At 39.2% G+C, this 17,153-nt stretch overlaps 2 long non-coding RNA genes across 3 annotated transcripts in view; both read left to right on the forward strand.

Annotated features, from left to right (window-relative positions):
* The window catches only part of LOC309635814, a 352,198-nt gene that overhangs the window by 256,798 nt on the left and 78,247 nt on the right, over nucleotides 1-17,153 (forward strand). For both annotated transcript variants that reach the window (XR_014249034.1, XR_014249035.1), the window contains exon 2: nucleotides 16,107-16,196. This is a non-coding gene — a long non-coding RNA (uncharacterized lncRNA). The remainder of the gene's footprint in view (nucleotides 1-16,106; nucleotides 16,197-17,153) is intronic.
* On the forward strand, nucleotides 5,416-11,376 carry LOC309635830. The gene is made up of 2 exons (XR_014249052.1): nucleotides 5,416-8,716; nucleotides 8,842-11,376. It is a non-coding gene; the product is annotated as an uncharacterized lncRNA (long non-coding RNA).

Here is a 17,153-nt window from a genome sequence, read left to right on the forward strand (position 1 = left end):
TTTGTTTCCTCTCTGATTTTATTATCTCCTTGTTCTGCTGACTTAGGTTTTGTTTGTTCTTCTTTTTCTAATTCTTTTAGGTGATGGGTTAGACTGTTTATCTGAGATTTTTCTTATTTCTTAAAGAAGGCCTGTATCACTATGAACTTCCCTCTAAGAACTGCTTTTGCTGCATCCCATAGATTGTGTGTTTTCATTGTCATTTGCCTCAAGGTATTTTTTAATTTCTTCTTTGATTTCATCATTGACCCATTGTTTTTTCAGTAGCATGTTGTTTAGTCTCCATGTAATTGTTGTTGTTGTTTTCTTGTTTCTTTTTCTGTGGTTGATTTCTAATTTCATGCCATTGTGGTCAGAAAAGACGCTTGAAATAATTTCTGTACTATTAAATGTATGTTAGTTTTTGTTTTATGTATTTGGGTGCTCCTATATTGTGTGCATATATGTTGACAAGTGTAATTTCCTCTCCTTATATTGATGCTTTTATCATTATATAGTGTTCTTCTCTACCTTTCTTTATAGCCTTTGTTTTGAAGTCTATTTTGTCTGATAAGAGTATTGTGACCCCTGCTTTCTTGTCATTTCTATTTGCATGAGATACCTTTTCCATCCCTTCACTTTCAATCTATGTGTGTCCTTTGCCCTAAAGTGGGTCTATCCTAGGCACCATATTATAGGCTTCTGTGTTTTTTTTTAATCCAATCTGCCATCCTATGTCTTTTGATTGGAGCATTTAGTCCACTGCCATTTAAGGTAATTATTGATAGATATGTATTTATTGCCATTTTAAACCTTGTTTTCCCATTGATTTTATATTTCTTCTTTGTCCCTTTCTTTTTCCTTTTGTGGTTTGATGATTGTCTTTTGTATTATGCTTATCTTCTCTTCTTTTTGGTTTTGTGAATCTATTGTATGTTTTTGATTTGTGGTTGCCCTGTTTTTCAAGTATGTTAACCTGTTTCTATATATACTTACTTTAGACTGGTGGTCATATAGGCTTAAACACATTCTAGAAAAATAATCCACATTGTCTTACTCTCCTCCCTTACATTTTATAATTTTGATGTCCTCTTTTGCATCTTCATGCTCATCCTTCTGCTGTTCTTTGTGGTTATCATTGCTTTCACAGAAATTTTTTGATTTTAAGTTTTTAAATCTGTGTACTGGCTTATTTAAGTGATTTACTTTCCAAATGTGATTTTCTCTTTCCTATAGATTCTTGCTTCTTTTCTATTTAGAGAAGACCTTTCAATATTTCCTTTAGGATAGGTTTAGTATTGCTGTATTCTTTTAATTTTTGCTTGTCTGAGAAATTCTTTATCTCTCCTTCTATTCTAAATGATAATCTTGATGGTTAGAGTGTCCTAGGTTGCAGAGTTTTCCCTTTCAGGACTTTGAATATATCTTGCCACTCCCATCTGGCCTGCAATGTTTCTGTAAAGAAATCAGCTGATAGCCTTATGGGGGTTCCCTTGTAATTTACTCTTTGTTTTTCTCTTGCTGCCTTTAGAATCCTCTCTTTAACTTTTGCCGTTTTTATTATAATGTGTCTTGGTATAGGTCTTTTTGGGTTTATCTTGTTCAGGACCCTCTGTGCTTCTTGTATCTGGATATCTGTTTCCTTCTTTAGGTTTGGGAAGTTTACAGCCATAATTTCTTCAAATACATTTTCAGTCCCCTTTTCTCTTTCTTCTTCTGGGATCCCTATTATGCATAGATTGGCACACTTTATATTATCTCATAGGTCTCATATTGCTTTTATTGTTTTGTTTTTTTATTTGGGTTTCTGTCTGCCATTCTATTGGGGTGATTTCCATTATTCTATCTTCCAGATCACTTGTTCATTCTTCTGCATTATTCATTCTGCTATTCATAACCTTTAGTTCAGCTTTGGTCTCTTCAAATGAATTCTCTAATTTTTCTTGGCTCCTCCTTATAGTTTCTAGTTCCTTTTTTACAATAATCTGCATTTCTGTCAATAGCCTTTCTTAATTCCTTCAGTATTTTTATTATCTCCTTTTTGAATTTGGTGTCTGTTAGACTGAAGAGGTCTGTTTCATTGTTTGTTTTTTCAGGGGAATTCTCTCAATCTCTTAATTGAAAGTGGTTCCTCTGCTTCTTCATTTTACATACTTTTCTCTTGCTCAATGAGTTGAGAAGAAACACTTATTTACTGTGGTCTTGGAGGGTTTTTTTTAATGTGGGAACGTCCCTGTGTAGTCTCTATGGGTTTAATGTTTTTTGGTGTGAGGGCTGTTTTTAGTATGGATGCCTGCCACCTCTTTCCTCAGTGCATGCTGGACGTTATCCCCTTGATAGGAGGTGTGACTGGTGTTGTGGTGACCAGAGCCTGCACTGGATATCAAGTGCCTCCAGTGTCTTTTGATACAGATTTTAATTACACGTTTATGTAGTCAAATTTATCGTTTTGTGTAGTTTGTGCTTTGTCTTGAATTAGAAATCTTTCCTCACTATTTCCAAAATCATGAATATATTCTTTTATATTCTCATCTAAAAATATTCCCCCCAAAAAAATAATAAAATAAAATAAAAAATAAAAATATTCCCAATACCCTCATAATAAGCACCATCTCTGCTTAAATTAGCCAACTGATACAAAGTTCATTACAGGGGAGTGCTGTGATTGCTTTCCTTTTATTGAAAAATAACCCTCTCTACTTGCAAAAGTCATCCTTTCAGAACTTCAGGAGGATTCCTCATGGTGTGAGGAGTAAGGAAGAGGATATGCCAGCCGGGTCAGTCACATCAACCCTAGCAATCAGAGGGCTGACAGCTGTCTCATTTTCAAGTCCTTGTAATTACTGGAGGTACCCAGCCAGGAAGAAAAGTAGTTATGCCCATGAAAGAGTTCTGGATACATGAGAAGGAAAGAGATAACATCCAGTGAGAGCTCAGCTTTCCCAGGTCCATCAGCCTATGTTTGGGAAACCATTTCACCAATGATAATAAATAAGGGCTTGCTGTTTTCAGTGTCTGAGCAGGAGCTGCTTAAATTTCCCCAGTCAGTATATTTCTGCCATTATTCAAGGTACTCCCTATTTTATTTTCTAACTCATCTTCCTTTGGAGGTCACACTCAGTTCTTATGTTCAGCTAGCTTCCTAATTCCTCTTTAAATAAATAGATAATTAGAAGAGGGGATGAAATCTTTACTCAGTCTTTAGGACAGACTCTGACAGAAGCAAAAATAGAGCAGAACAGGTTCTGGAGGTGCTGAAACGTCAGCTATAGCTATTCCCTTAGATTGATAACTCTGATTCTGTTTTTGAAACACTCTTTGAAAATTTCTTACAGAAATATGCTACTTACTTTTTAACTATCTTATTTCTGTTTTTTCTTGCATAATCATAATTTATATTACAGTACTTTAAATTTATTATCCCAAGTAATTTCAGAGTTATTACCAACATTATTGTGCAACATTCTTTTGATTGGATTATTCTTCAAAAGGGAAATTATTTTTTCACCCACTGTTTCCTCCCTGTGTTGCTTAAAAGAATTAGAATAGTTATCAGTTATGTAGTTTTGAAGTACGTACAGTGGAAAAAGTTACTTTGACTAAAATTTTAAAAGTAAATTATCTTGTCTTCAAACATATTCTGCTAATGATTACAATAAGTTTTATTTTATTTCTCAGTATAATGGAATAAATTGCATTTTGTTTTTCATTTGAGTAGACTATGTACCAGAATAATATTAAGTAATCACAAATAGTCTGTGGTTTTTGTTTTGGACTTACTGAAACATGAACTGTGAGGGGTGAGGCAACATTTTCTCTAATTGGCCCTTGTCTGAAATTCTAACACTGTACTCAAAATTCCATCCCAGCTCTGAATTTTGGGTAAGGTTTTGTGAGGTTCTCCGGCTCAGATAACGGTTGGTTATGATAATAAACAGCTGGTGAAGCCTTGGCAAGAAGCTGGTGTTAAAGAACTTAAAGTGAAATCAAACTCTAGTGGACAGGGGTACCCCACACCCCAGCTGCTGGTTCATCCCATCCTGACCTATAGCTCAGCAGCACAGAACCTTCAGACCCAGTCAGGCCTCAAAGACTCCAGAGGGCTTTTAGTTTTCCAGGAACAATAGATATTTCCAGAAAATAAGGTCTGGTATTTTTGGATAGGAGTCCTTGCAATTCCACTACAAGTGCTGGTGTCACTAAGGCCTGATTATCTCTTGAGAAATGTGATATCTCATTTCCTGTTGGCCAGAGCAACTTAGTTAAAGACCTAATCAGAACCCCACAAAAATGCCCCAAGGAAGACCAAGTTTATATTTGAAGCTACCTCATTTCCCTTGTAAGCTCCCTCTTTGTCTCTTCCTACCTTCTCCTGGAATCCCAAACCCGTATACTGTTCTCTGACAACCCAGACATTTCTCCTGCCACTTACACAGGCCTGAACTCTCCAAGCAGAAAACTCTTCCCTCATGAAGTTTTCTTGTCCCATTTCCATGATTACAGACTCCCTGAGCAGGGCCAAAGATGAGGGTGCAGGGCATTGTAGAAATGGTATGTCTTCTAAAGCTCAGAGATCCAGGGTAGTCTACTCCAGCTGCAACCCTAGTATCATGATGTGTTGGTTCAGAACAAACCAAAAACTAAAATTACAGGCCATGCCTGAATATAGGGTGAAGCAAAACTACCCTAAACAGTCACTGTTTCCTAAAGGATAGAGATTTTACTTTTTAAATTACACTGTGAGAAGCAGGGATTTGCATTCCTTTATGCCTTTATGTGACAATTGCAGAGTCCCTGATGCACAGAGAGAACGGGGTAAAGTATAGTCTATGGTGACAAAATCAGAAGGGACAAAGGACTAAGGGAGTTGTAGATCTCTCCCACCTGTCTTCATCCATCTGGCTTTTACCCACTGCTCCAGTCAGCTTAGTGTGAGTGTTCCAAAATCTCCTCCTTGTCCTACCCGCCCCCCGCCTCCAACTAGGACTCAACGTGCTCCCCTCAGTATGTCTTTGTCATAGATTTTTACTATGTCCTGTCATCACTGATAACTTTCTCTCTCTCTCTCACCATAATGCAAGTGTCATGCACATATGTCATATCTTTTGTGAATTTTTCTCACAGGACTTGGCACAAACATGGCATGCTGTTAGGTGACTACTAAAAGTTCAAACATTAGGGTAAAAAGGCATGATCTCATACCCATGAAACAACCATGTTGTTTATTCAGCTTTACATTCATATCAGATAACCAGAAGTGTGAACTGTTTAACGTAATGAAAGGATGCAAATGATATCACCTGGACATGATCTGCTATATTTAAGACTCAAGAATGTGACTTAGAACAGTTGGCTAGAATCCATGGTCCACTTATCTGACCTTCTGATAAAAATGGAAGCTAGTGAAAATAATGAGAGTATACATATACAGTAAAGATAGTTATACCATTGGCCTTTCTTGTGTGGTGACTGGCACTGGGCCCACTCATGCCTCATGTGTGCCCCAGGACAACTGTGGACTTTCCTTCGAACCATGGTAGAGGCATGAACCCTACTCATGGATCAGGAAGGGTCTCATTTCTTGGCCACTCAAGAAATAAGAGATCAAGCCTGAAAGCTACATTCTTCCGAGAAATAAGAGCAAGAGGAGCAAATAGACAATGTGATGCTATGTGGAAGCTGCCTTGTGTGGGGGTGTGTGGTCAGGGAGGGCTGGGGATGCGCTTTTGTGAGCCAGTAAAGGTATCAGAGGAAAAAAGCAGAGGGAGTGTAAGGCCATGCCATGTAAGCAGGGGATAAAAGGGACGGAAGACACAAGACAACGTTCTGGAGCCAGGCAAGCAGTGATGGCACCATCTGGGGAAAGATCTCAGTGCCCTAGTTGGCATTCCTCCAGATACTGCATGGTAGTGAGCTGGCTCCAGTGAGACAAAAGCATTCATTTATGGCTGGTAAGCAATCTTGGGGTTGTAACCAAATCCTCCAGGAGCTGGTAAACAATTTCCATGCCTCTTATGAAAATACACTTTGTTCTGAAGTGAGACTATATATTCTCAGGAGCTACGGGGTTCACAGAAATATTTTCAGTAACCCTTGCCATTGAAGTTCCAAAGAGACCTTGGATGTTACTTTTAATCAAGCTTAACGGTTAGCACATACTGCACCCAACCAGAAGCAATGACAATGCAAGGACCAGCTTTGATCATCCCTATTAGTGCCTTGTATGTAATTACCTGAATAATGTGACTAAGTGATTCTGGCACCAAATCTATGTTAACTTACTATGGATGGAAAAGTATCAACATGTATTGAGCAAGCAGGGTGCCAGACATTTTGCTGGATACTTTAACTAGTTATCTCACTGAGTTCTCATAACAAACCTATGAGGTATGACTTTACAGATGAGAAAACCGAGACCCTGAAAGGTGAAATAAATTGCCTAAACCATACAGCTACCAAATAGTAAAGGTATATTTTGGACCCATGTCTGCTAAACTCTTTCCACCTGCAACATTAACAGTAATCATTGTAATAGAGCAAATGTTTATATAGCATTCATTCTGTGCTCTAAGCATTTTATATACATTCTTGGAGGTGACATCACTCCAGCCTCCACTTCCTCACAAAGATCAACAATTAGACAGCTATCCATGAACAAAAGCAGCTCTGGGAAAGCTCTGGAGTCTGCTTAAGGAACTTTAGCAACACAGTGGGAGGAAACCCTGAGAATAACCACACAAGAGAAGAAAGACAGCTTCATTTTGCCTGAATCGTCCCATCCCCCAAGCGAGCATTGCTCCATGCCAAGAGGGAACTTCCCAGGTAGAAAGAGTCCCCCTTGCCAGGAGAAGTAGAGCAGGGTGAGCAACCAGCTTCCCCAGCCTTTCCAGGTACCACATGAAGGCCTCAGTTCAGTTTTACCCCGCCCAGGCTGCCAAAGATGAGATGTGTAGAGCCAGCTAAGAAAAGAAGAGCCAAGGGAGAAAAGCAGGGGCTACCAATAGCAGCCACATGGGAGGAGCCATTTCGGTTCACAGTGACCTGCTTTGCAGACAAACTGAGCAGATTTGGCCGCTGAAGAAGCCATTGGTCAGCACAACTGATGTGGACCCCCCTTACAGATTTCACCAGAATTTGCCCCACAGGTATTCATGTTCATTGATGCCAGCTGCCAGAGTACCTCCCTGCTCCCTCCCTCCTGCCCCTACTAGAGCCCAGGGACTACACCTGCAGCCAGCCCAGACCTCTGTGGCTATGCAAATGCAAAACTCCAGCCTAGACTCCCACAGAGGAACCCATCGCTGTGCATATGCTTGGGAATCACCCTCCAGATATGTACTGGTATGCTGCTTGCCTGACACCTGTCACCAGCCTCCACTACTGGGAGCACACCTTGGGGGAGACTGTGCAGCTACAGAATGGCATGCTGACAGCCAGGGCCCCTGCAATTGCAGCGGGCCCAGATCAGGCCATTTTCTGTCCTGGCCTGCACTACCATGTTCACCTGAAGCAAGCCCCTCTAGCTGTGTACCTGAATGGCCCTGGCCCAGCCCTCATCACAGGCCCCCAGTGCAGGGCCTGGCTGTGGAGGGACAACTATGCAGTCACAAGTGAGCACACTGACAGCAAAGCCCCTACAGCTTCCAGTAAGCCCATAGTTTGCCCTGGCCTTTCTGACTGCCCTGGGCTGCACCACTACATTTGTCTGTAACCAAACCCTGCCACTACATAGGCACCTGTAGCTGGCCCCACAGCCAAGTGTATGCACACCACCAGCTCCAGGCGCCACCATTGCCTGCCCTCCTAGTCCATACTAGCTGGACCTGAAGGTGCCACTGAGGATCCCCAAAGCTCTTGCAGACACTGAAGACTCCCTGCAATCCTCACCAAGAACCATATATTCGTCAATGCTCTGGACCTCAGCAGACTGAGCGTAATGGACATCATGCCACCTTGGACCCAGTGTCATCTCATGTAGCACTTTGTACCATTGGACCTGGTGTCATGCCCCAGGATGCCCCTTCCTATAGGTGAAAGTCTTCCTTTACCAAATTCAGTCCATAAAGCCTGGAAGAGATGACTGCTTCTTCAGATGTACAGACACCTAAGCAAAGCTATAGGGATCATGAAGAATCAGGAAAACATGACTCTACCAAAGGAATATAGTAAGTCTCCAGTTACTGGCCCCAAAGAAGTAGAGATCCAGGAATTTCCCAACAAAGAATTCTAAATGATTTTTCCAAAGATGTTCAGAGAGCTATAAGAGAACACAGATAAACAATTTAACAATATCAGGAAAACAGTACAAGAACAAAATGAGAAGTTCAACAAAGAGATAAAAAAGGACCAAACAGAAATCTTGAAGCTGGTGAATATAATGACTGAATCTAAGAATTCAATAGAGAGCTTCAACAGTAGGCTTGATGAATCAGAAGAAAGAATCAGTGAACAAGAAAACAGACCAATTGAAATTATCCAATCAGAGGAGCAAAAGGAAAAAATGAAAAGGAATAAAGCCTACTGTACATATGTGACACCATTAAAAGAAAAAAAGTTTTGCATCATTGGGGTCCCAGAAGGAAGAAAGAGAAATTAGTAGAAAGCTTATTTAAATAAATAATGGCTAATAACTTCCCAAATCTGGGGAGAGATATATATTTCCAAGTTCATGAAGCTAATTGGTCACCACAAAATCTCAATCCAAACAATCCTTTCCAAGACACATTATAATAAAACTGTCAAAAATCATAGGTGAAGAATTTAAAAAGCAGCAAGAGAAAAAAAATTCTCTGATAAAGAGAACCCCCATAAGGCTAAACCCTAACTTATCAGAAGGAAGGAAATAACAAAGGTGAGAGCAAGCAGTAATAAAATAGAGATCAGAAAAACAACAGAAAAGATTAATGAAACTAAGAGTTGATTTTTGAAAAGAGAAACAAAATTGACAAACTTTAGCTAGACTAAGGGAAAAAAAAGACTCAAATAAAATCAGAAATGAAAGAATAGACATTACAACTCATGCCACAGAAATACAAAAGATCATAAGAAACTACTATGCCAGGGAGGGGAGGGGTGGGGGAGGGATTGATTGGGAGTTTGGGATTAGCAGAAGCAAACTATTTTATATATATATATATATATATATATATATATATATATATATATATATATATGTATATATATATATATGTGTATATATGTGTATATATATATGTATATATATTATAATGGATAAACAACAAGGTCCTACTGTTCCCTGAATAAAGTACAGGGAACTTTATTCAATATCCCGTGATAAACCATAACGGAGAAGGATACACACACACACACACACACACAAGTGTGTGTGTGTGTGTGTGTGTGTGTGTGTGTGTGTATAATTGAATCACTTTGCTGTACAGCAGAAATTAACATAGTAAATCACCTATACTTCAATGAAATAAATTTTTTTAAAAAAAGAAACTATTATGAACAATTTTATGCCAAGAAAATGGACAACCTAGAAGAAATAGAAAAATTACTAGAAACATACAACCTACCAAGACTAAATAATGAAAAAACAGAATTGGAACAGACCAATAATAAGTGAGGAGATTGAATCAGTAATCAAAAACCTCCCAACAAAAAAAAGGACCAGATGTTTTCGATAGTGAATTCAACCAACATTTTTTTAAATTAATTAATTTATTTATTTATGTCTGTGTTGGGTCTTCGTTTCTGTGCGAGGGCTTTCTCTAGTTGTGGCAAGTGGGGGCCACTCTTCATCGCGGTGCGCGGGCCTCTCACTATCGCGGCCTCTCTTGTTGCGGAGCACAGGCTCCAGACGCGCAGGCTCAGTAATTGTGGCTCACGGGCCCAGCTGCTCTGCGGCATGTGGGATCTTCCCAGACCAGGGCTCGAACCCGTGTCCCTTGCATTGGCAGGCGGATTCTCAACCACTGCGCCACCAGGGAAGCCCCCAACCAACATTTAAAAAATTAACATCAATCCTTGTAAAACTCTTCCCCAAAATTGAGGAGAAGGAGGGAACACTCCCAAACTCATTCTAGGAGGCCAGCTTTACATTGATACCAAAGCCAGATAAGGACACTGCAAGAAAAGAAAACTATACACCAATATTCCTGATGAATAAAGATGCAAACATTCTCAAAAAATATTAACAAACTGAATTCAACAGCACATTAAAAAGATCATACACCATGATTAAGGGGGATTTATCCCATGGATGCAAAGATAGTTCAACATCTACAAATCAATCAATATTCCACCACATTAGTAAAAAGAAAGGTAAAAGTCATATGATCATCTCAGTAGATGCAGAGAAAACATTTGACAAAATTGAACATCCTCTTGGGACTTCCCTGGTGGTCCAGTGGTAAAGAATCCACCTTACAATGCAGGGGACGTGGGTTCGATCCCTGGTCAGGGAACTAAGATCCGACATGCTGTGGGGCAACTAAGCCCACGTGCCACAACTACTGAGCTCGCATGCCTCAACTAGAGCCCACATGCTGCAAACTACAGAGCCCACACGCTCTGGAACCCACGCACCACAGCTTCAGAGCCCATGCGCCCCAGAGCCTGCGCGCCACAACTAGAGAAGAGAAAACCCACATGCCACAACTAGAGAGAAGCCCGTGCACCACAACAGAGAGCCCATGCGCTGCAATGAAAGACCCCACATGCCTCAACAAAGATCCTGCATGCCACAACTAAGACCTGACACAGCCAAAAATAAATAAAATAATTTTTTTTAAAAAATTGAACATCCCTGCAATAAAAACTCTCTACACTAGGTATAGAAGGAACATATTTCAACATAATAAAAGCTTTGGGCAAACCCACAGCTAACATCATACTCAGTGGTAAAATGTTTAAAGCTTTTCCTCTAAGATCAGGAACAAGAAAAGAATATCCATTCTCACCACTCCTGTTCAGCATAGTACTGGAAGTCCTAGCTAGAGCAATCAGGCAAGAAAAAGAAATAAAAAGCATCCAAATCAAAGAGGAAGGAGTAAAATTTTCTTTATTTGCAAATTATATGATCTTATATATAGAAAATCTTAAAAGCGTCACCAAAAAATGTTAGAACTAATCAATGAGTTCAGTAAAGTTGCAGGATACAAAATCAACATACAGAAATCACTTGCATTTCTACACACTAACAATAAAGCATCTGAAAGAGAAGTAAAAACAATCCCCATTCACAATAATATAAAAAATAATGGAATACTTAGGAATAAATTTAGCAAAGAAGGTGAAAGATCTGTACACTGAAAACCATGAGACTTTGATGAAAGAAATTAAATAAGACACAAAAAATGGAAAGATATTCTGTACTCAAGGATTGGCAGAATTAATATTGTTAAAAATGGCCATACTACCCAAAGCCGTCTATAGAGTTAATGCAATCCCTATCAAAATTCTAATGGCATTTTTCACAGAAATAGAAAAAAAGATCCTAAAATTAGTATGAAACCACAGAAAACCCTGAATAGTCAAAGCAATCATAAGAAAGAAGAAAATACTGGAAACATTACACTTCCTAATTTCAAAGTTATAGTAATCCAAACAGTATGGTACTGGCATAAAAATAGACATATAGACCAATGGACCAGAAGAGAGAACCAGAAATAAATCCTAGCATATACAGTCCACTAATATTTCCCAAGGAAGCCATGAATACTCAATGGGTGAAGGATAGTCTCTTCAATAAATAGTTCTGGGAAAATTGGATAACCGCATGTAGAAGAAAGAAATTGAACCCCTTACACCACTCACAAAAATTAACTCGAAATGGATTAAATACTTAAGCATAAGACTTGAAACAATAAAACTCCTACAAGAAAACATAAGAAAAACCTTCTTGACATTGGTTTTGGCAGAAATTTTTTGTATGTAACACCAAAAGCACAAGCAACAAAAGCAAAAATTAATAAGTGGAACTACATCAAATTTCTGCACAGCAAAAGAAATGCTTCTTTTCAACAAAATGAACACTAACAAAATGAAAAGGAAACCTGTGGAATGGGAGAAAATATTTGCAAATCATATCTAATAAGGGGTTAATATCTAAATAAAGTTCTCATACACCTCAATAGCAGAAAAAAATCTGATTAAAAATGGGCAGAGGAACTGAATAGACATTTTTCCAAAGAAGACAAGACCTACAAATGGCCAACAGATACATGAAAAGAAGGTCAACATCATTAATCAACAGAGAAATGCAAGTCAAAACCACAATGAGCTATCACCACATTCCTGTTAGAATGGCTGTCACTGAAAAGACAGAAGATAAGTGTTGGTGAGGATGTGGAGAAAAGGAAACCCTTGTGCACTGTTGGTGGGAAAGTAAATTATTGCAGCCACTATGGAACACAGTATGGAGGTTTCTCAAGAAATTAAAAATAGAACTACCACTGTATGATCCAGTGATTCCACTTCTGGGTATGTATCCAAAGGAAGTGAAAACAGGACCTTGAAGGGATACCTTCACTCCCATGTTCATTGGAGCATTATTCACAGTAGCCAAGATATGGAAACAACCTAAGTGTCCCTCAAGGGATGAGTTGATAAAGAAGTTGTAGTGTACATATACACAATGGAAAAATATTCACTGATGAGAAAGAAGGAAATGCTACTATTTGAGATAATATGAATGGACCTTGAGAACATTATGCTAAGAGAAATAAGTCAGAGAAAGACAAATGCTGCATGGTAACACTTATGTGGAATCTAAAAAAGCCAAACTCATAGAAACAGAGAGTAGAGTGGTGGTTACCAAGGGCTGAGAGGTAGGAGAAATGGGGAGATTTTGGTCAAGAGTACTGTTTTATGCCGGTCTCAGCCTATCAGTAACTAGTGTTGTTGCTGGACCCTTGTGGTTCTTATCATGATTGTAAGATGCCCTCAGCAATAACCAACAGGAAACTTTGGAAAAAAGGTTTATTATTCAAAGGTTCTGGAAATTACACAGCACACCTCGGGCCGCACAGTGAAGTCAGCGGTAGGGAAAGAGAGGCAGCAGGCCTAGGGTTCTGCTTTTATTGGGATCAAGGATGGGGACCTAGGGTTTCAAGGGCCTTCTTTTTATAGGTGAATTTAAAACACAGAATGGGAATTTAAAACGTGGGAAGAGAATAAACAAGCAGCCCAAATGGTCAGTTATTGAAATCAATCAAGATCTCTGAAACCAGCTGTTACATCCTCTCAATGACCTCCTCCAACAGTTAAGATGGATATAAAAGAGTATTTTGGTGTTATGGAATAGTTCTTTATCTGATTGTGGCAGTGTCTGTTACAATTCATAGAAATGTATATTCCCCCAAAAAAGTCAGTTTTATTATATAATAATTTTTAATGAAAAATAAAGTGCAGGCTTTGCAGACAGACTTCCTAGGTTTGAATCACGTACTAGCTCTTTATCTTGAGATATGTTACTTAATCTCCCTATTTCCTAATTTCCTCATAAAAATAATGGGAATAATAGTGACAGCAACCTCATAGGTTTGAAGTGAACATTAAATGGGGTAAAACATATAAGCATTTAGAACAACCCCTGGTATATAGTAAGTGCTCAATAAATATTAGCAATCATTATTAGTACACATATACATTATGTGGGATTGTTATATGCTGTGTAATTTTAAAAGAGTATTTTCAACAATTCAGGTGTTCCTTAGTTGATGAGTAGATAAACAAATGTGGTCTAGCAATACAATGAAATAGTATTCAGAAGTAAAAAGGAAGTAAATACTGACCCATGCTACAATATGGGCAAACCTTGAAAACATTATGCTAAGTGAAAGAAGCCAGACACGAAAGGTCACATATTGTATGATTCCACTTATATGAAATGTCCAAAATAGGCAAATAACTAGAGACTTAAAGTCAATTAGTGATTGCCAGGGGATGGGAGAAAGGGAATTAGGACTGACTGCTAATAGGTATGGGATTTTATTTTGGAATGACAGAAATGTTCTGGAATAGATCATGGTGATGGTTGCTCAACTCTGTAAATATACTAAAAACCATTGAATTGTGTACTTTAAAGTGTGAACTTTATAGTATGTGAATTATGTCTCGATAAAGCTGTTATTTTTTTATATATATACATAATTTTTGCTTGTGGCCTTTTTTCAAGTTTGTTTATTTATTTATTTATTTATTTATTTATTTATTTATTTATTTATTTTTGGCTGTGTCGGGTCTTCGTTTCTGGGCGAGGGCTTTCTCTAGTTGCGGCAAGCGGGGGCCACTCTTCATCGCGGTGCGCGGGCCTCTCACTATCGCGGCCTCTCTTGTTGTGGAGCACAGGCTCCAGACGCGCAGGCTCAGTAGTTGTGGCTCACGGGCCTAGTTGCTCCACGGCATGTGGGATCTTCCCAGACCAGGGCTTGAACCCGTGTCCCCTGCATTGGCAGGCAGATTCTCAACCACTGCACCACCAGGGAAGCCCAAGCTGTTATTTTTTTAAACCTCTGAAACAAAGGAGCCTGGGGCAGTTGGGGGCAGCTCAGCCTGGCTCTTTATCTAGTCATGTGGCTGGCAAGGTGTTTATAAGAGATAGCTGTCTTTGAAGTGGATGCCTCTTTGAAGTGGCTCCCTTGGCAATCAAAGCTTAAGTCAGACACGCGCATCACAAAAAGAAAAACCAACTGTCAGGGCTTATGCTACAGGTACAAACTGTCCGTCACAAGATAAATAAGGTGCTCTCTTCGGCAGCACATATACTAAAATTGGAATGATACAGAGAAGATTAGCATGGCCCCTGCACGAGGATGACACGCACATTCGTGAAGCGTTCCATATTTTTCATCCACATTTGTCAGATTCAAAATCCCAGTATTTTCTAGTGTACCTTGACTATAAATTAAAAATTGTTAAAATAAATGATTTTATGGCATTATATTATGTTAGTAATTTGTTAGTTTATATCAGATATTTATGGTAACTCTAATATCTTGATGGCTACTGTAAATCATGTAGAAATTAAATTTGAGTTATAAATTACCCCTTTGCAAATTCAGTTGTGGATATTATAAATCTATAAAATGTAAATTCATGTAAGTAATAAACTAATGCTACCTTAATATGCATATGGAAAGAGCTAAATTTCTTAGAACTAAAAAACAAAAATAAGTTGAATAAGTTCGAGGGGATCTAATGTACAGCATGGTGATTATCGTTAATAACACTGTATTATATACCTGAAAGTTGCTAAGAGAGTAAGTCTTAAATGTTCTCATCACAAAAAAGAAATGATAACGATGTGATGGAAGTGTTAACTAACACTATAGTGTTAATCATTTTGCAATATATAAGTATATCAAATCAACACACTGAACACCTTAAACTTACACAGCATTAATGTCAATTATATCTCAGTAAAGCTGGAAGAGATATTTTTAATTAAAAAATCACTGTTTTATAAATTAGCTCATTTTATTCTCACAACTACTTTATGAGAAAGACACCATTACTATCCCTGTTTTATAGGTAAGGAAACTAAGGTCAGAGAATTTGAATAACTTGCCCAAGGTCATACATACTAAAAAGGGAAAGAAATGGGATTCAAACCCAGGAAGTCTGACTCCAGAAACCATACTCTCAACACATTCTACTGTTCTGTTTTCAAATATTCTGGAACTAAGTGCTTTTCAGAACTTTAGACTTTGTAGCCAGACAATGTCAGAACTCCAAAATGGCATTGATAAGCCCTTAAAGGAAAACATGCCTGACCAGAATCCTAGGGATGAGAGAGGTAACTCATCATCCCTAAGTAACTGAGTGGGAAAGACACTGAAACTTCTTGAAACACTATAATACACATCCCCCACTGTGACACCTCACCTCACCTAATACCTCTTGCTGAAACCCCAGAAGTTAAGGGCAGGAACCTGGAAAAGCCTCAAGGGACCTAGGGAAGTCTGGCTTCCAGTGCTGAGACAGACTCTACTTCCAACATGAGTAGCTGCCCCCCTTTAGGACCACCATACCTGCTGCTTCCTGGCCTTAGATCTGAGAGGTAGGAAAAACATATAAAATCTTCATACACTGAGCACACACTTCATAGGGAGAAGCAAAGTTCAGATCAAAACAGCTGACTTGGCTTTCTTATTTTCCAGAGCTGCCTAAAATGTATCTCATGAGGAATTCAGCCATCTCTGAAGGACTTCTTTGGGAAGAGAGTGTGAGTCAAGACCTCCAGAAGCCAGGTAGGGTGATCCACCATCTTGGTTTGCCAGGGACTGGGGGACTTCTAGGCACACGGACTTCAATTGCTAAAACCAGGACAGTTGATCACCCTTCACTCTTGTTAGGGTCAGCAAGGACCCCTAGGATTCTTCTTCATTCCGGCGCATTCCATTCATGCCAAGCTGTGCTACTCACAGATACAGAGGCATCCAGTCATGCAAATGTGTTTTCTGACGGTGAGCATTTTATTTTGACTCCCCCCTTCAGCTATTACTGCTGTAACCCCAGCACCCATTTCCTTAGAATGGCTGCTTTATTCACTGAGCTGGGCTGCTTAAAAAAGATGGGATTATTTTCACTAGTTGGTGCCTCCCAGCCAGAGGGGATGTAAAGCTTCCTGGCTTGTTTAGAATTTAACCCCATCTCCTTGAGCTGCTGACTCTCTGAACTCGTCACCAGATAGGCTGCTATCAACCTGAGATAAAGATGCCAGACATGAATAATGATGCATTTCACCATTTTAAAACTTCTCAGTTACAAAGCAGTAGCTGGAACTGGCCCCAATGAAGAGTTTTGACTAATTGTTTTTCATTAAGTTTTTCAATCCCTTACATAGTCAGCTTCTCAGAAGCATGTGTCTTGTGGGCAGGACCACCCAATGTTCCCTTGGAAACCTGAAGATGGGGTACCTTAGTGCATGAGCATTTAGAATGCAGTCAGTCCCATTTAAAATTCCCCATTATAAGTAAAGCTAAGCATGTAGTAACAGGCACAGCCCCTGCTTATAAGAGCTGGTGCAGTTTAATTAAGGAACTGCACACACACACCCTCCTGCAAGCCCCAGGGATTACAGATGTCAGGAGCTGTTAGACAGAAACTCATTTCTGACAGAGGAGGAGGGGAACCAGGTGTGAGTTCAAGCACCAAGGTCTCTGCCAACTGCAGCAGTTCCCTTCCAAATTGACCTCCTGGCTTTG

This window comes from Balaenoptera borealis (assembly GCF_965194805.1).
Source record: "Balaenoptera borealis genome assembly, chromosome: 10".
NCBI classification, from domain to species: Eukaryota; Metazoa; Chordata; class Mammalia; order Artiodactyla; family Balaenopteridae; genus Balaenoptera; species Balaenoptera borealis.